This window comes from Palaemon carinicauda, chromosome 1 (assembly GCF_036898095.1).
Source record: "Palaemon carinicauda isolate YSFRI2023 chromosome 1, ASM3689809v2, whole genome shotgun sequence".
Classification (NCBI taxonomy): Eukaryota; Metazoa; Arthropoda; class Malacostraca; order Decapoda; family Palaemonidae; genus Palaemon; species Palaemon carinicauda.
The window spans coordinates 303,687,084-303,707,469 of NC_090725.1; the positions used below are offsets into that span (position 1 = coordinate 303,687,084).

A 20,386-nucleotide genomic window follows, 5' to 3' on the forward strand; every position below is an offset into this window, starting at 1 on the left:
TGGCCCACCGCCATGTTCTTATCAAAGCCCAATGAAGTGCTCAGACCTCTAATGTCATGGGGGCGCGGTCTACCCGGCACCGTGGATCAGTCACTATCATAGGCTTTCTTTATGACTTGTCGTAGCCAGAAGGAGATGGTGTTCCTGGACACTACTTTCTTTACCGGGCCCAAAGAGACAAACAGGCTCTTAATCCCCGCCCGAAGTCTGGCTGTCCTTTCAAGGTATTTCCTAACTGACCTGACTGGGCACAACAATAAATCTCAAGGATAGTCTGAACGCAGAATTGCTGGGACCAAAAAACCCTCGAACCTGGGGTCCCAGGAAGCAGGATTCTGCGTTTTGGCTACAAAGTCAGGCAAAAACTTGAAACTTAGGTCCTCCCACCCGTTCGAGTGCGAAGCCTCGTACGACAACCTGTGGAGCTCACTGACTCGTTTAGCGGAGGCCAAGGCGAGGAGGAAGACCGTCTTAAGGGTAAGGTCTTTGTCATGAATGTTCCTGAGGGGTTCGAAGGGTGGCCTAGAAAGGGCCTTAAGTATTCTGGCTACGTCCCATTGCGGTACTCTAGAGGAATGTGGAGAACACGATTGTTCGAAGCTCCTAATGAGCATCAAGATCTGCCGAGAGGCTCCTAGATCGAGTCCCTTGAGGAGAAAGACCTGACCCAACGCGGCTCGTACTCCTCTGATGGCCGGGATAGATACCCCTGGGTCATCTCTCAGGTGAACTAGGAAGTCCACTACCTTGTGAATAGAGGCATCCAATGGCCTGAGGTTCTGGGAGGCGCACCACTTCGTGAATGCTGCCCATTTAGCTTGGTAGACCAAGACTGAGGATTTTCTCAGATAGCCAGTCATCCTAGCGGCGGTCTTAGACGAGTATCCTTCCTTCCTCAGCAGCCGCTCGATAACCTCCACGCGTGTAGGCGGAGGGATCGAGGGTTTTCGTGAAACTTCTCGAAGTGGGGCTGACGGAGAAGGTCTTCTCTGTCCGGAAGCGGCCACGGTGGGAGGACCGCTAACTCCTTTAGGTCTGCGAACCACTCTCTCTCCAGCCACCAGGGCGCTACCAAAGTCATCTGCAGGCTCTTTGCACGTCTGACCCTGTTGAGGACTTGTCTGAGGGTCCGGAAGGGAGGGAAGGCGTACACGTCGAGACCGTCCCGCGGGTGCTGGAAGGCGTCCTCGAACGCTGCTGCTGGGTCTGGCACTGGAGAACAGAACACGGGGAGCTGGGCGTTGAGCTTTGTGGCGAACAGGTCCATCATCGGCGACCCCCACTTGAGGATGATTGTCTGGCCCACTCTGATCCCACTACTTGACCCACCCTGCTGAGGCCGTCGGCTAGGACGTTCTTTTTCCCTGGAATGAACCTGGCTGTGAACTCGATGTGTTCCCTCTCAGCCCATTCCAGGATCTTTGATGTGAGGTCGCACAACTCCCTTGATTTTAGTCCTCCCTGCTTCTTCACGTAGGCTACCACGGTGGCGTTGTCGCACATTGGCGCCACCGTGTTCCCCCGGAGAAGGTGGACGAACTCTATGCAAGCTCTCTGAACGGCCATCAGTTCGAGGATGTTTATATGCAAGCTCCTCTCCTCGGGAGACCACTTTCCCTTCGCTGTTTCGTTGAGGAGATGGGCTCCCCACCCCTCCTTCGACGCGTCTGTGAAGAGCAACATCTCTGGAGGGGCAGTCGCGAATGGCATCCCTTTGAGGGTGTTCGCCCTGTCGGACCACCACTTCAGGGTCTCCTTCGTCTCCGGGGAAACGGTGACTATCTTGTGCGGGGACTCTCCCGGGGACCAGAGTTCTTTCAGGTTCCACTGAACCGTTCTTAGCTTGAGTCTCCCCCGAGGGACTAGCTTTTCTAAAGATACCAGGTGGCCCACTAGCCTCGGCCACTCCTTGGCTTTTCTTGGAGTGTCCGATAGGAAGGGGAGATTTATCTGGTCTAGTTTCTCGAGCCCCTCTGTGAAGGGGAAGGCTCTCCCCAACTTGGAGTCCAGGACCATCCCCAGGTAAGTCATCCTGGTGGAGGGGATCAACTGTGATTTCTCCATGTTGATGGTGATCCCCAAGTCCTTGCAGAACCATAGTAGCTTCGCGCCTTGCTCCTTCAGTGCTGCCTCTGAGGCTGAAAGCAGCAACCAGTCGTCTAGGTATCGAATCAGGCGGATCCCCTGCTCATGAGCCCAGACTGACACTGTTGTAAAGACCCTCATGAAGACCTGCGGCGCTGTCGACAGCCCGAAGCATAAGGTTCTGAACTGCAACGACTGGGAACCCCACTTCACCATTAGGAACTTCCTGCTGGAGGGGTGGACAGGGATCTGAAAGTACGCATCCTTGAGGTTTAGGGACGTCATGAAATCCCCTTCCCTCAAGGCTGCCATCACCGACTTCGGAGTGTCCATCTTGAAGTCGGTCTTGCTTATGAACTTGTTGAGGGCCGAGAGGTCGATGACCGGCCCCCAACCCCCTGTCGCCTTCTCCACCAGGAAGAGCCTGCTGCAGAACCCCGGGGACGGGACCTTGACTAGTTCTAATGCTCCTTTGCTCAGGATGGCTGACACCTCTTCTTCTAATGCCGCCTTCTTCAAGGGATCCTTGGGTGCCAGCCATTCTGCACGTTGGTCGAGGATCAGAGGGGGCGTGTCCGCTAGGAAGGGAACTCTGTACCCCTCTCTCAGGACTGCCACGGACCATGGATCAGCCCAGTTGGCCCGCCATTCTTGCCAAGAATGTTTGAGGAATCCCCCTACCTAAGGCTTCGGCAGGAGTAGGGGGCCTCTCTTCCTACCGCCTCCTGGAGGCACGGCTAGAACGGCCTCTCCTGGAGCTGGAGTAATTTGGTCTAAAGTAGGCCTGTGGAGTAGTACTTCCCCTATAGGGGGGTGCGACGCTTGATGCCAGTACGAAGAAGGGGAGTCCCGTCTAAGTTGTGCTGTAAAAGGGTAGGGACCGTCCAGCGCAACCCTTCTATGAGTGGGACGTCTTGCTGCAGGGGGCCTGGAATCTCCTGTCTCCTTGAGCTTCCGTACCCTTTCCATAGCTTCCTCCACTGCCTTCAGGGGGAAGACGGAGTCACCCCACACTGGTGAGTTCCTCAGGTACTTCGCTTCCCTCTCGGGGAGCTTACGGATCAACTTATTGAGAACAGTCTCTCCCCTCCATAAGATCCAGTTGGCCGTCTGTGTGAGGGAATGGAAGGTGAGGAACTTCATGGCCTTCCCCCCTGAGCGGATCAGTTCCTGGAGTAGTGTCTGGTTTTCGGGTACCGCCAGGTCATGGGACAGCTGAAAGCCAACTAAGATGCATGCCCACCAGTCTAACCACGACGTGACGTTTACTATATCCTGGGCCGTATCTTCCATCATCGAAGCCTCGGCTGGAGAAAAGCACACCGGGGCAGAGGAGGCTCTGTCTTCTGAACTGCCCCAGTTGAGGGTGGATATCGCCGCTTCCACTGCGCGGGGCCCCGAGTGCCGTCCGTCAGGGACGTAAAATCTTTTCTTGGTCCTTAACCCCGGCAGCAGCTTGAAGGACTCTTGGGCCCTGAGAGTTTACTTGACCCGTGACGTACCTGTCCACGTGGTCCATCCCTAACTTAACGTCTGGGGCCAACGGGAGGGTTAGTGATGGCTTTAGTTGGACAGGGTTGTCGACCATTCTTCCCAGGCCTTCGACCACTTGATCCTCCGTGTCGGGTGCATCGCCGATCACGGATGGAGCCACGTGGGAGGCTAGGTCATCTCTTTCTCGCCGATCCAACGGCGCGGATACTTCCAACACGGGTGGATCCGCTGAGACGGAGGTAGCCGTCATGGGTCTACCTGCTCCCGGGGAGCTCCGTGGGGCCAGGGGTCCACGGTGAGCCGCCGGTTGGCCAGGGCACTTGGACAGAGCTGCCGTGGTACCAGAGATGGGGGCCATGCTACCGGGCTGAAGCAGCGGCTCTCTCCGCTGGGCGGATGGAGCAGGTGACTTGGCGGGTAAAGGCATGGCGAAGTCGACGTGTGTCGGCGGCTTCGACCGACAGGCGGACAGAGCGGACGACACGTGCAGTAAGGGCGCAGGAGCGGCTCTAGAGGGCAACGCGGTAGGTACTGGAGCGGCGGCTGCCCTGATCAGCTCACTACGGGGAACCGTCACTCGAATCCACTTGTCCCTGGACAAGCGCTCCTTCTTGCTCCTCTTCCTGGAGGTCTTCGAGCGTTTCCTGGAAGGGGCTGAGCGGGAGCGAGATTTCCTCTTCTGTTTTCTTCTCGCCTCACGGGGGTCGGAGTCTTCCGAAGAGGATGATTCTGACGATGACGATGAGGAGGAAGAGGAAGAGACGGAAGAAGAGCTCGCCGAGTCCTCCGACGATGATGCAGGGTCTTCATGCTGCTTCACCAGCGTGAACGGCTGCATAAAGTCGGGCGGGAACGTCGACGACGGTGCCGGGGGAGTCTGTAGCGCCTTCCTAGACGCGAACCAACCATCGAACTCTTCCTCTTGGCGCATCGGCGACCTGAAGGGCGTCCTAGGCGCCGTCCAAACAATGGAGTCGGGGTCCGACGAACCTGTAAGCTGCCTCTCCTTGTCTACTTCTCCCTCGGGCGCTGAAGTACCTGAAATGCACTGCCATGACGCGGGGGAAGGAGCTGATCCCGCCTTCCCCCACACCGGGTCTTCGGTTGAGACGGGTCCTGCGGGCACCACAACCTCTTCTCCCGAGCACACTCCCGCCCCCTCAGCAGGCCCCCCCACACGCCTGCGAATCAACAACAGCCCCCACATCAGTTACAGCGGACTCATGGGGAGCGGTAATGGGTCGCTTCCCCGCAACGGACTTACCTCGTCCCCTACTCTGAGTAGGGGAAAGTGACGGGGAACCTATCTTGGCGGCAGGTGACGCCAAGGGTGAAGCGGCGCCCACCTTCTTAGGAGACCTCTTCGGAACCTTTTTCTTCTTTGTAGCGTACAAGGCCAACTGGATCTCCGGCCAGGACGCGCACTCCGGACACGTGGCGGACGGGGAACACACGCTACCCCTGCACGAGGAGCACAAAGAATGCGGGTCTACCTCCGGCTTCGATAGGAACGCACCACAAGATTTACCGGCCATGGGCCTGGGGCAACGACATTGGGATTCCATAAGGAAGCACTAAAGCACCAAGCAACACAAGAACACTGGGATAGGAGGTGGATGAAAGGGTAAAAGGGAATGGGTAAACACATGGTAACCACGTGGGGACACAAAGGGTCGGACGGGATGTGAGAGAGCGGCGAGATGTGAACTACGCCACGACCAGAAGCTTACTGACTACCGAGACCTAGCTCCATGCTCTCGCACGCTGACACGGGTCGCCTCAGGGCGAGTATCCATCCGCCACAGAGGGTCCCACTACAGAAAACGGAGATAGGGGAAACTACACAAAATTCTAGTCGGTTGGGAGGAGAATCCCAGATACTCCTAAGAAAGTAGTTCGAGGTAAGTACTCCGTGTTGGAACAAATAAAACTTTCATACACAAAGCATGAAAAGTTTTAAAAAACATGAGGAAGAGAAATAAGATAGAATAATGTTCCCGAGTGTAATCTCAAGCAGGAGAACTTTTCCCCAAGACAGTGGAAGATCATGGTACAGGGGCTATGGCACTACCATAGACTAGAGAACAGTTGTTTGATTTTGGAGTGTCCTTCTCCTAGATTCTAACAGATCTGCTTACCATAGCTATAGAGTTTCTTCTACCCTTACCAAGAGGAAAGTAGCTACTGAACAATTACAGTACAGTAATTAACCCATTGAGCAAAGAATAAATGTTTGGTAATCTCATTGTTGTCATGTGTATGAGGACAGAGGAGAATGAGTAAAGAATAGGCCAGACATTCGGTGTATGTGTAGGCAAAGGAAAAATGAGCTGTAACCAGAGAGAAGGATCCAATGTAGTACTGTCTGGCCAACCTACAACAATATTGCCCAAATAATTTATGTGGTGAAAATATTAAGAAGCAGATGCCAAACTTAAGGAAAATTTACTGAAACTCAACTGGAACCAGTTTTAGCTTCTAAAACAGTGAGTTCTCCGAGTCATATACTCTTTGTCTCTTCAGTTTTGAAATTTAAATTATACCTCCTCTTGATATCATGAAGTGGGGAGGAGGGCTGGCATGTATATGAACATTAGGTAAGTATAGAAAGAAAAGAAATTTAATTGCTGAAATTCTATTAATTTCATATTGCAGATTCTTTCACTGTTGAAGTGGGGCATTACGGTTTGAAATAGGGTCTCTAGATTTTTTACTAAAGAAATTAGAATTGTATTGTATATCATCTTTAAATGTATTTTGATCTAGCTGATATCTTTAATTGATTCTAAATTGAATATAAATACAATACAATATTCATAGGTGAGAGAGTAATAAATTAACTTAACCCGAAACTTCTAGATCACGTCCCTTGCCACCACTTTGGGACCTTGAGCCCAGCAACCTGCATAAGCAAATCATACTTCTTTCAGATATTTGGTGAAGCTCGACATGGTAAGTATTTGTGCTGTAGCTAATACTGTTTCAAAAGAAAGATTTCAACATAACTTTAAGGATGAAGCTGCACTCCTAATATCATATACGTTCACTTTCAAGCATTTTATAATTTTTGGATCCAACCCAAGAGTACTGCACCATGAAAACCATCCTTCAAAGAGGAACTCGAAAAAGACAGAGTGTCGAGTTGCCTCAGAAGAAAAAAATCAGCAACAAAGTTTCTTCAGGATCAACTTTGGGGTTTTCCAAAGTAACTCAAAAGTATCTCTTGTAGCTACCGCTTTCTTCCTAGAAATCTGAAAAGGAGGCAACGAACAATACTTGTCACAGTGATAGGACTATGAACGGTCTTGCACCCTGAAAAAGTTAACGGCAAGTTTTGAAATAAACTTGCCACACAGTTTAACCACCCCTGCCAAGGACACAATCTCATCTCTCATTTCCATTTTGGCAATAACCATACACTGGAAAAAAAAAAAAGGAAGCAAAAGAGGTATCAATAAACACATTGGATACGCAGCAAGAAGACGTCCATTCTGACTGCAGCCGAAGTCAAGAAGGATAGTCTTGCTGTATAGTTTGGGTTCCTCCACATCATACGTTAGTAAATACAACTACCTCATTAACAATTCAATGATCATTCAACCTTGCGCCGAAGTTATACTCCTACTTAAATGTTTGCATTCATGTAGGAAAAAACAAGTCTTGATACCGATGCACAGAACTTGAGTGTCTACCCAAAGGTTCTGAAATGAACTCATAGTGAGGGAGAGGGGCTGCGACGGAGATTATAGTTTATGTTAGAGTTAATACATAGCATTTGTTTTTAGCGATGCATTTCTTCCGGCGCTACATTGCTTACGTAGCATTGGGTTTTTGCACAGGATTTACGCATGTTTTCCGGCGCCACAATGGTATCTATTTTTGCCCTTCCTGTCATTAGGTTTTTTCATTTAATTTCATGCATTCCGGAGTCTACGGACTTCGATGGTTGCTTCTAGTCTGCTTGTCACTTCTTGCTTACGCTCCTCACCCCGGTAGGTATCCTGTGTGCTGAGAACTCATAATAAAGACTATTTTTTCATGACAGGCGTAACATGTTTTTTGAATGCTATTTCGTATTACATCCTTTAGATTAAGCATGCTATTTTCTGCTGGGTGTCACAGAGGAATTTAATTTCTTTAGTTTATTTTATATATATATACTATTATCACGTTTGATCTCTGCTGGGGTTCCCGGCACAAGTTAATTTTATATTCATATACCAAATTATCTTACTCAGTGGAATTCTTACTCGTCGCTCCCTAACCTCGGGAAGGAGGCTTGAGTTATACACTAAGGATAGAAGGGAGACAGCCAGGAGAGAGAGAGAGATAGCTCTCACGATCTGTGAGTCGATGCAAATAGCACTCTCTCCTCGGTTAGTCATGGATGGCCACCAGTCGAGCCGGACTGAGTGTGAACCTTGCTATGTACCGCATATCCCTCTATTCCCGGAATCCCATCTTCGATATTCTTCCGCCCCGTGAGGGCCGCGATGACTTGAAATTGTATCCATGAGATAGTTACTATGTTTCTTTGATCGGATTCATATAAAATTTTTTACACTGTTCTGATCCCGTAGGTTGATTTATTATATTACAGGATATTTGCGGTATGATTGTTCCGAAGAGAGTTACAGACGGAGATTTGTAGTTCTTGAATTTATATTGTTACGGGCCGGTTTTACATCAGTGGGAATTCATACTTCCAACCAAGTATTCCGGCAACAGTATTGGTGTCTCTAATTCTGGTTTCCTTGTATCGCCTTGTCTCAACCTTTATTCATCTATAAGTACATCCTACTCCGGTAGGGATATGGAAGGTTGAGAGAAGTTTCATAGTGGAATTTTTCTCTCTGGAGAGGGCCGACTGGTCCAAGATTAATCCAGCTGCCATTTCTACCAGTTTCAAACCTTTGGATGACAGGAGATGGTGGAAGAAGGAAAACAGAATATTAGGGTTCTATTGTAAAACGGTAAGAAAGACTACGACTCCGCTGAGCTATCCACAGTGGATTTAACTAAACTATATTTGTCACCGCTTTTTCCGGCGAAATCAAGTATGATACCCATGTATCAAATTGACTTACAGGTGGTACACTGTCAGGAGACAACATGCACTGCTGTGCTGCAGCAGTCGTGTGGGCATGAGGTCTGCCGATCTCATGCTGGGTGCCATGCTCAGTGGCCTCTAAGGTAAAACGTATGAGGTCGGCCCTACCCAAGGAGGGCAAGCCTTTTAGGCTACCCAAACCACTCCCAACCAGACCATCATCGGCTACTAAGCTACTGACGGACTCGGCAGGGTCTAATCCTCCACATCAGGGGTCAAGAGCAAGAAGCTCAAAGGGGCAGACGCCGGAACTTGATTTCGGTCCGGTGGCCTTCTCGAGCCAGCTCATGGAGAGGTTGCGTAGTGTAGTCCAGTTTGGTCCAATTGTCGATCGACTGCTGTCTATGGACGGTTTGGGCCAGGGACTGCAAAATCAGGAAAATATGATAGATAATCCTTGCGGTCCGAACTACCACAACAACGGTAGTTTATGGTTCCGGACGTGTCAAAGCTCCCGGCGATCGTTTAGAACGGCCCGTGGCGATTGGCTCTTCATGCCCCGTTCTCAGAGGGCATGTTGACAATAGCAGGAGGTGGTCCCCGTTCGGTAGAAGATTTTGAATGATATCCACCAGGTTTACAATTCATCTGCCCTTAATATGAGCGCCGAGCAAGCTCAGTCCGACTGGGTCCGGACTTTAAATGAGTGGGACTGTGTCAATACCAAGTTAACCCCTCATAAGAATACATACACTATGTTCGAGGTGGACGGGCAAACCCCGACACCATGTACCACCAAGGTAGTAGGCCTTACCTTTCAGGTGGATATGGAAGGCAAGCCCACGCCGCAACTACGGAAGACGGAACTAACTTCCCTGTTGTTCCCAGGAGGCCAAGAATGCTGGATCGATGCACCAGCTACTTTCACGGCAGGGTCATTGTATTGTACTAGGACTGTCCCACCACACAGTTTAGTGAACGCCTCCCCAGGCTTCCAGACTCTCTGGTTAAGATAGGATACGGTGCAAGATCCAAGCTGGGTAGATTTATCAACTCAGCCACAATGACGGAGATGACTTTGTTAGTCTACTAGTGGAGCCACTTTTTTAAGATCCTGACAAAGTCTTTGCCTCACGCACTACAGTGTGATACATATGACTTTGCAGTGGTACGTCTCCCTTGCCGGAAGCTCGTCTTACTTGAGGACTCCTTTAGGCATGAGCCTAACAAGTTACTTAAGAACTCGATCTGGGGAGCGGACTTCTTCCCGGAGGACGTGGTAAATAGCGCCCTCGGAGAAGCAACTGGAGTCAACCAAAACCTCAGAGTCCGGTGGGGTCTAATTCCAAAAAGAAAATTCGAGCCCACCGGACCGCAATCACGAGGCAGGAGATGACCAAGGAAGTTTCAGTCCTTCCAAAGGCCACAAGCTCAGGATGTGCTACAGGCAATGCCAGTATCCCAGGTGAGCCAGCCTTCCACCTCAAGAACCCAGCCTCAAAATCAATATGTGTGGGTAAGCCAACCACCTCAACAACCGATAGCCACTACTCCATTTATTGCGTCTCCGGCGTATCATCCTTCCTTCGAAACACAGAGAGTGTTTCACGGATATAGGGGAGCCTTCCTGCATAGAGGACTCCCCAGGTAGGAGGAAGGCTGTACCTCTTTTGGAGCCGTTGGGCATTCAGCAATTGGCATACAACGTCGTAATGAAAGTTCTGGAGTGGAGATGGATGAAAAAAGCCCCCTCCACCAACCAGTTTTTATCAGATTCCAACAGCAGACTTAACACTTTACACAGGAGATCTTCTGAAGAAAGCAATAAAAGAGGTAATATGCTTAAAAATTTCAAGCACGTTTGTTCAGAGTGCCTAGGAAAAACTCGGACAAACGAAGAGTAACCTAGATCTGTCCTATTTGAATACATATATTCAATGCGACTAGTTACATATGCTGACCGTCTCACAGGTGAGGACCTTTTGTCCCTGTGGGGCCGTCACCACCTCTATAGATCTTACAGGTGTTCATTTTCATGTTCCGATAGCAAGGCTTTTTCGTCCCTTCCTAGGATTCAAGCTAGGCAAATGGGCTTACACCTTCAAGGTGATGCCATTCGGACTCAACATAGCGACCAAGTTATTCACTAAGTTGGAGGAGACAGTAGTCCAAGAGATGAGGACTCAAGGAATACAATTAGTGGCTTACCTAGACAGTTGATTTATCTGGGCCAACAGCATCAAGGAATGCCACAAGGCGTTGGGCAAAGTAATAAAATTTCTGGAATACTTAGGTTTCCAAATAAATTTAAAAAAGTCCCGTCTTTCTCCACCAACGTGCTTCCAGTGGTTAGGTCTTTAATAGATCCTGAGCACACACAAGCGGTTGATTCCATCACAGAAGAGGATAGAGATAGTAAGAAACACAAGAGGATCTCTCAAGGACAAACTAACGACCCGGAGAAACCAAGAAAGAATCCTAGGATTACTACAGTTTCCCTCAATAACAGACACATTACTGAGAGTCAATCTAGAAGACATCAATCGAGTTTGGCGGTCCAAAGAGAACGAGAAATATCGAGACAAAATTTCTCGGGTTCCACCTACACTATGGGAAAAAACTTCAACAATGGAAGAAGGTCAAAAACTTAGCAAACTCAGTACCTTTACGATTCCCAGCGACAACATTGGTGGTCCATTTAGATGACTCCCTAAGCGTTTAAGGAGGCTATTCCCAATATGAATAGGTCCAGTGGTTGTGGACAGTGGCACTCCGACAACAACACATCAATATCTTAGAAGTCAAGGAAATGTTCTTGACTCTAATAAGTCTTTCCCCATCACAGAAACAACATATCAGTCTAATTCTAGACAGCCAAGTGATAGTCCACTGCATTAACAGGGGAGGTTCCAAATCAATTCACGTAAATTAAGTGATGGTAGCTATCTTTTCAATGGCAACAGGGAACCTTTGCCACCTGTCAGTTGTTCACCTGGCGGGAGTAAGAAATGTGGTTGAGGATGTTCTACCAAGGACACCTCTGCGGGACTCGGAATGGTCCTTGGCTAAAAAGTCATTTAACTGGACCTGCCAACAGGTTCCAGGTCTCCAAGTAGATCTATTTGCCACGGAATCCAACTACAAGCCACAATGTCATGTGGCCCCCAACCTGGACCCTCTGGCCTATGTCACAAATGGCATGTCCATAGATTGGAACAACTGACGGAGGATTTACCTGATTCCACCTTTAACCATGCTATTGAAAGTCCTGGACATGCTCAGGACTTTCAAAGGTCGGATTGCCCTCGTAGCCCTCAATTGGCCAATGCAACTGGTTCCCTATCTTGGTGGATCTAGGACTCCGACCTCGGCGGATTCCCGAACCAAGTTAGCATGGATGGTACTATCTCACAGTGTGTCTGCTTTCTCATGGATTCAGAGTGCCTTCACTTTATGGACTATCTGAGATTTGCAGCACAGAGACATGCTGAGATTGACCCTTTTAACAAATTGTCCCTAGTGTCAGGTATATGAGATTCTACCCTTCGGAAAATGATTCTGATGTAAGGAAGTTAGCCAATTTCTGGAAGACTCAGAGGTTCGGACGCTGACTACGAATCTGGCAGTTACCTTTTTCAGAACTTTCTTGGAAAGAGGTCTAGCCAATGATACTATTACTAGGTTAAATCTGCTTTAAAATGTTATTTTCATTAGTAAAATAAATTTTTGAATATACTTACCCGATGATCATGTAGCTGTCAACTCTGTTGCCCGACAGAAATCTACGGTCGGGATACGCCAGCGATCGCTATCCAGGTGGGGGTGTGCTCAACAGCGCCATCTGTGGTCAGGTACTCAAGTACTTCTTGTCAACAAGACCTCAATTTTCTCCTCGGTCCACTGGTTCTCTATGGGGAGGAAGGGTGGGTCCTTTAAATCATGATCATCGGGTAAGTATATTCAAAAATTTATTTTACTAATGAAAATAACATTTTTCAATATTAATCTTACCCGATGATCATGTAGCTGATTCACACCCAGGGTGGTGGGTGGAGACCAGCATACATGTTAACAAAGAAGCTAAGTATCCCGTATTTCATTTTATTAGTTATTCAAAATAACAAATATAAAATAAATAAGTACCTGGTAAGGAAGTCGACTTGAACCATTACTCTGCCTTTATTAAGTACGTCTTCCTTACTGAGCGTAGCGGTCCTCTTAGGATGCTGAACGACTCTTAGGTGCTGAAGTATAAAGGGCTGCAACCCATACTAAAGGACCTCATCACAACCTCTAACCTAGGCGCTTCTCAAGAAAGAATTGACCACCCGCCAAATCAACCAGGATGCGGAAGGCTTCTTAGCCGACCGTACAACCCAAAACAACAATAAAAAGTATTCAAGAGAAAGGTTAAAAAGGTTATGGGATTATGGGAATGTAGTGGCTGAGCCCTCACCTACTACTGCACTCGCTGCTACGAATGGTCCCAGGGTGTAGCAGTTCTCGTAAAGAGACTGGACATCTTTGAGATAGAATGATGCGAACACTGACTTGCTTCTCTAATAGGTTGCATCCATAACACTCTGCAGAGAACGGTTCTGTTTGAAGGCCACTGAAGTAGCCACAGCTCTCACTTCATGTGTCCTTACCTTCAGCAAAGCAAGGTCTTCTTCCTTCAGATGAGAATGAGCTTCTCTAATCAGAAGCCTGATGTAGTAAGAAACTGCGTTCTTAGACATTGGTAGCGAAGGCTTCTTGACAGCACACCATAAGGCTTCTGATTGTCCTCGTAAAGGTTTTGACCTTCTTAGATAGTACCTAAGAGCTCTGACTGGGCAAAGTACTCTCTCCAGTTCGTTCCCCACCAAGTTGGACAGGCTAGGGATCTCGAACGATTTAGGCCAAGGATGTGAAGGAAGCTCGTTTTTAGCCAAAAAACCGAGCTGCAAGGAACATGTAGCCGTTTCAGATGTGAAACCTATGTTCCTGCTGAAGGCATGGATCTCACTTACTCTTTTAGCTGTTGCTAGGCATACGAGGAAAAGAGTTTTTAATGTGAGGTCCTTAAAAGAGGCTGATTGGAGCGGTTCAAATCTGGATGACATAAGGAACCTTAGGACCACGTCTAGATTCCAGCCTGGAGTGGACAACCGACGTTCCTTTGAGGTCTCAAAAGACCTAGGGAGGTCCTGTAGATCTTTGTTGGTGGAAAGATCCAAGCCTCTGTGGCGGAAAACCGCTGCCAACATACTTCTGTAACCCTTGATCGTAGGAGCTGATAGGGATCTAACGTTCCTTAGATGTAACAGGAAGTCAGCAATCTGGGTTACAGTGGTACTGGTTGAGGAAACTGCATTGGCCTTGCACCAGTTTCGGAAGACTTCCCATTTAGACTGATAGACTCTGAGAGTGGATGTCCTCCTTGCTCTGGCAATTGCTCTGGCTGCCTCCTTCGAAAAGCCTCTAGCTCTTGAGAGTCTTTCGATAGTCTGAAGGCAGTCAGACGAAGAGCGTGGAGGCTTGGGTGTACCTTCTTTACGTGAGGTTGACGCAGAAGGTCCACTCTTAGAGGCAGAGTCCTGGGAACGTCGACCAGCCATTGCAGTACCTCTGTGAACCATTCTCTCGCGGGACAGAGGGGAGCAACCAACGTCAGCCGTGTCCCTTTGTGAGAGGCGAACTTCTGAAGTACCCTGTTGACAATCTTGAACGGCGGGAATGCATACAGGTCGAGATGGGACCAATCCAGCAGAAAGGCATCCACGTGAACTGCTGCTGGGTCTGGAATCGGAGAACAATACAATGGGAGCCTCTTGGTCATCGAGGTAGCGAACAGATCTATGGTTGGCTGACCCCACAGGGCCCAAAGTCTGCTGCAAACATTCTTGTGAAGGGTCCACTCTGTGGGGATGACTTGACCCTTCCGGCTGAGGCGATCTGCCATGACATTCATATCGCCCTGAATGAACCTCGTTACCAGCGTGAGCTTTCGATCTTTTGACCAAATGAGGAGGTCCCTTGCGATCTCGAACAACTTCCTCGAATGAGTCCCCCCCTGCTTGGAGATGTAAGCCAAGGCTGTGGTGTTGTCGGAGTTCACCTCCACCACCTTGTTTAGCTGGAGGGACTTGAAGTTTATCAAGGCCAGATGAACCGCCAACAACTCCTTGCAATTGATGTGAAGTGTCCTTTGCTCCTGATTCCATGTTCCCGAGCATTCCTGTCCGTCCAATGTCGCACCCCAGCCCGAGTCTGATGCGTCCGAGAAGAGACGGTGGTCGGGGGTCTGAACAGCTAAAGAAAGACCTTCCTTGAGAAGAATGCTGTTCTTCCACCACGTTAGGGTAGACCTCATCTCTTCGGAAACAGGAACTGAGACCGTCTCTAGCGTCATGTCCTTTATCCAGTGAGCAGCTAGATGATACTGAAGGGGGCGGAGGTGGAATCTCCCTAACTCGATGAACAGGGCCAGCGATGAAAGTGTCCCTGTTAGACTCATCCACTGCCTGACTGAGCATCGGTTCCTTCTCAGCATGCTCTGGATGCACTCTAGGGCTTGGTTGATCCTTGGGGCCGACGGAAAAGCCCGAAAAGCTCGACTCTGAATCTCCATACCCAGGTAAACAATGGTCTGGGATGGGACGAGCTGGGACTTCTCTAAATTGACCAGGAGGCCCAGTTCCTTGGTCAGATCCATAGTCCATCTGAGATTCTCCAGACAGCGACGACTTGTGGGAGCTCTTAAAAGCCAGTCGTCTAAATAAAGGGAGGCTCTGATGTCTGCCAAGTGAAGGAATTTCGCAATATTCCTCATCAGTCTCGTAAACACAAGAGGTGCCGTGCTTAGGCCAAAGCACAGGGCTTGGAACTGGTACACAACCTTTCCAAAGACGAATCTTAGGAAAGGTTGGGAGTCTGGATGGATGGGGACGTGAAAGTATGCGTCTTTCAGGTCTAACGAGACCATCCAGTCCTCCTGCCTGACCGCTGCTAGGACCGACTTCGTCGTCTCCATCGTGAACGTCTGCTTGGTGATATAAGCATTGAGAGCACTGACGTCCAGCACCGGTCTCCAACCTCCTGTCTTCTTGGCTACCAGGAAGAGACGGTTGTAAAAGCCCGGGGATTGATGATCCCGGACTATGACCACTGCTTCCTTCTGTAGCAAGAGCGACACCTCTTGTTGCAACGCTAGCCTCTTGTCCTTCTCCTTGTAGTTGAGAGAGAGGTTGATGGGAGATGTAGCTAGAGGGGGATTGAGGCAGAACGGAATTCTGTATCCCTCCCTTAGCCACTTCACAGACTGAGCGTCTGCACCTCTGCTCTCTCAAGCTTGCCAGAAGGTCTTGAGTCTGGCACCTACTGCTGTCTGGAGAGAAAGGCAGTCAAAACTTGCCTTTTGCGGACTTGGAACCCTTCTTGGACTTGCCTCGGTGACTGTCTGCACGGGTACCTCCTCTGCTGGAGGTTCTGCCACGAAAGGGCGGGATGAACCTAGAAGCAGGTGTATCAACTGCTGTAGGGCGGAAGGGTCTAGGCACGGAAGGTAAGGTTTTAGCCTTACGTGCAGAAGAGGCCATGAGGTCATGAGTATCCTTCTGGATAAGAGAGGCAGCCATCCCCTTAATCAACTCCTCCGGAAACAGACACTTGGAGAGAGGAGCAAACAGCAACTCTGACTTCTGGCAAGGAGTGATACCAGCAGATAAGAAGGAGCACAGATGTTCTCTCTTCTTGAGGACTCCTGATACATAAGAAGCCGCAAGTTCACCAGACCCATCCCGAATTGCCTTGTCCATGCTGGACATGATCAGCATGGCTGAGTCCTTATCTGAAGGGGAAGTCTTCCTGCTTAAGGCTCCCAAACACTAATCGAGGAAGTTGAATATCTCGAAGGCACGAAAGACTCCCTTCAACATATGGTCAAGATCTGAAAAGGACCAGCAGATCTTCGAACGTCTCATAGCCAACCTGCGGGGAGAGTCAACCAGACTTGAGAAGTCGGCCTGGGCAGAGGCAGGAACCCCCAAGCCAGGTTCCTCTCCCGTGGCATACCAGACGCTCGACTTAGAAGCCAGCTTGGGAGGAGGAAACACAAAAGAGGTCCTTCCCAGTTGCTTCTTGGAATGCAACCAGTCCCCCATAACCCTCAAAGCTCTCTGGCGAGAACAAGCTTGGTGAAGGCAGGCGCAGCAGACTGCATGCCCAGAGCAAACTCGGAGGGAGGAGAACGAGGGGTTGCAGACACAAAGTGTTCAGGATACAGATCCCTGAACAAAGCAAGGACTTTGCGAAAGTCTAAGGAGGGTGGCGAAGACTTGTGTCCTTCAACATCAGAGTGAGGATCATCCAGATGAGCAGCTTCATCATCCGATACATCATCATCCGAAAGTTGAGTTGTGAGAGGCAAAGGCAGAGCAGCAAGCTGAACGGCTGAATCCTGCAGAACGGGTGCATGCGTACCTGCAGATCCATCATCATGCCTCTGCTGGACAGTCTGCGAGCTGGCAACAACAAAAGCAGAGGGCTGGTGTGTGGGAGGGTCTGCGGTGGGCTGAGGAGCATGCGGTATGGTATGCAGAGCATGCTGTAAGGTATGCGGCTCATGCTGCATGGTATGCGGAGCATGCTGTAAGGTCTGCAGAGCATGCTGCATGGGCTGAGGAGAATGCCGCATAGTGCTGGAACCCGGCAACTCCTGATGCGGCAGCTCACGCATGTTAGCAGATGGTGCAGCAAGAACATGCGTCTGGCAGTGAGGACTGCGCATCGGTGGAGGAGCTCTCACAGGTGGGGTGTGGGAGCAGGCAGCCGCAGTATCTGCTGAGCGCACAACCTCTGCGGGTTGTAGGTTAACAGGAGAGGTGTTAACCTTCTCAGCATGATACTCCTGCATAAAAGCCGCAAGCTGAGACTGCATAGTCTGCAGCATGGACCACTTAGGGTCTACTGTGGTTGGAGCAACAACAGCCGGAGCAGAGGCCTGTTGAGGGACCACTCTACCTCTCTTGGGAGGTGTGCAGTCATCAGATGACTGCGGCGAGTCCGAACTGACCCAGTGGCTACACCTGGGTCGTTGGACTAGCTCGGAAGGGACCTTACGTTTGAGCGGTCGTGAGACCTTGGTCCACCGTTTCCTCCTGGAAACCTCTTCCACAGACGAGGAATGTAAGGGCTCATTCGTCTGTAAGTGGATGGGACGATCCTTAGCAGATACGTCCGCAACCACTGAGGATACATCTGTGCGCCGATCAAGGCCTGCCGAACCCTTTGGTCCTTCGACATTGCTTCTCCCCTGGGCTTGGGAGCTTGCAAGAGGTCCCGGACTGGGAGGACGACTGGCACGCACAGATGTACCCTCATGCGCAACACTGACACTGACACTATGCACATCACTAGCACTAACACTTCCCACTGCACTCTTCGCTTTCAGCTCTCTGACATCTGCCAAGAGCTGATTGCGGTCACTAACCAACGACTCCACCTTCTCACCGAGAGCCTGAATGGCACGCAACATATCAGCCATACCAGGCTGAGCACTCGTAGCAGGTTCGGGAGTCACCACCACAGGGGAAGGAAAAGGTTGAGGGGCATGGGGAGAGGAAAAATCCACAGAGCGAGAAGAACTCCTCCTATCTCTCTCCTTCTCTAACCTACGTGCATATCTGAGGAATTCATTAAAATCGAATTCCGAAAGCCCAGCACATTCCCCACATCGATCTTCCAATTGACAGGATTTTCCCCTACAATTGGAACATACGGTGTGAGGATCTATAGAGGCCTTCGGAAGACGCCTAGTACAAGTCCTAACACTACACTGCCTGTATTTAGGAACTTGGGAATGGTCAGACATCTTGAATTTAGAGGTAGTCAAGGGGGAATTCCAAAATTAAGCAAAGATCGTTAACCAATGAATCAAATTAATTCCAAAAGCTTGCTAAGCTAAGGATAAAGCTTCCTGAACAGCGAAGGCTAAATTTCAGAGCAAATACATCACCAAATCGTGAACAAAAGACTCCAAAATCAACAGCGTATCCATGTAGGTCTTGCCGGCGGCACGACAGAGGAAAAATTGAGGTCTTGTTGACAAGAAGTACTTGAGTACCTGACCACAGATGGCGCTGTTGAGCACACCCCCACCTGGATAGCGATCGCTGGCGTATCCCGACCGTAGATTTCTATAGGGCAACAGAGTTGACAGCTACATGATCATCGGGTAAGATTAATATTGAAAAGAAAATATTTCAGATCAGGTTCAATATTAATCTTACAGATTCATATTTTTCGTCTGTTCCGAGAGCCTGTACTAGACTAAAACCAGTAACTCGCCCTCACGCAGTTTCATGGGTTTTAGATGATGTCCTTGATCTAGATTCTGACTCTGATATTGACTCATGCACTTATATAGCGCTTCTTAGGAAGGCGTTATTTTTTCTAAGTTTAGCCTCAGGAGCCAGATTATCTGAACTCTCAGCATTATCAAGAGAACCAAATCATATTGATTTCTTTCTTCTGGTGGAATTTTATTCTCTCTAGATGGAAAATTCTTAGAAAAGAATGAGGGTCCACAGAATAGATGGTCCCCGTGGAAGATTGTCCCACTTCCACAGGATCTATCTCTGTGCCCAGTTATCACTCTGGAAAACTATTTAAATAGACCTTCAGGACCTTTGTTTATTAGAAAGGAAGGAGGAACCATTTCCCTGAAAAGAATCAGACAATAGATTCTGTATTTTATTAAAAGAACCAAGCCGGAATCTGTACCACATGCCAAAAATTAAAAAGTTATAGTGGTTCCTCCAGATTTAACACAACCATTATAACAGGGTCCTATCTTCATATATATTTTCCCTCTTAGTGCCTTGTCTCCTAATAAGGAGCAGGGCGGCACCTGCCTTCCCTTTCCCCCCTACCTTAACATTGACCTTGATTTGGGGTGTAATTAAGAGATTGGTATATTAAGGATTTTAGTAAAACACGCTTAATTGAATTACTCTATTTTTAATTCAGTTCATTAACTTTTTGTGTATTTCCAAGCTTATGGGACCAATTCTCTGTTACTATTTCACGGAGCGACACAGGTTGAGCCCAGAAAAGGGATTTTGACGAAGGAAAAATCTATTTCTGGGCGAGGAACCTGTGTCGCCCAGTGAACCCTCCCTCCTTTTTCCTCACCCTAGGCTGGCCCAAGCTTGGGGTGCTAATAGGAATGATGGGAGAAGGATAGGTAGTGGTGGTGGGGGGGGGGGGGGAGTAGCTGTAGTGAACGACACCTCGTAATAACGGGGTATTTTGAGGAGGGAGAAGTCTAATTGGAAAGGGATCTCTGGTAGTGGTATCACTCGCCCCAGTTTTAATACAGACACCCTTTAGGGGTGAGCGAGCTGGATATATTCCTGGCATTCCATGCATCTTTTTTCTCTGGTATATTTAGCAGTATTTATACCTTTGAAATGGTGCTTTAAGGAGCATTTCACGGAGCGACACAGGTTCCTCGCCCAGAAATAGATTTTTCCTTCGTCAAAATCCCTTTTCTCTTCCCAAACACTTCTGCATCTCATACGTAAGTTTTGGAATTTTCCATACTAAGTTTGAAACACACATTTAAGAGGGAGAAACAGAAGTCAGTATAGTGACCAGAGTGCAGCAAAATGTGTACCCAAGAATGGCTGAAGAAATAACAGTAAACACTGCCCGGTATGCTGGGAGACTTCCCTTTGCAGTGCACCAACTACGTTCAACAGAACATATTGCAAC

General features: G+C 49.0%; 1 protein-coding gene across 3 annotated transcripts in view; it reads right to left on the reverse strand.

The window, feature by feature from the left end:
- LOC137658478 (phosphatidylinositol 4,5-bisphosphate 3-kinase catalytic subunit delta isoform-like) overlaps nucleotides 1–20,386 on the reverse strand; it is a 106,760-nt gene that overhangs the window by 68,929 nt on the left and 17,445 nt on the right. The window lies entirely within an intron of this gene.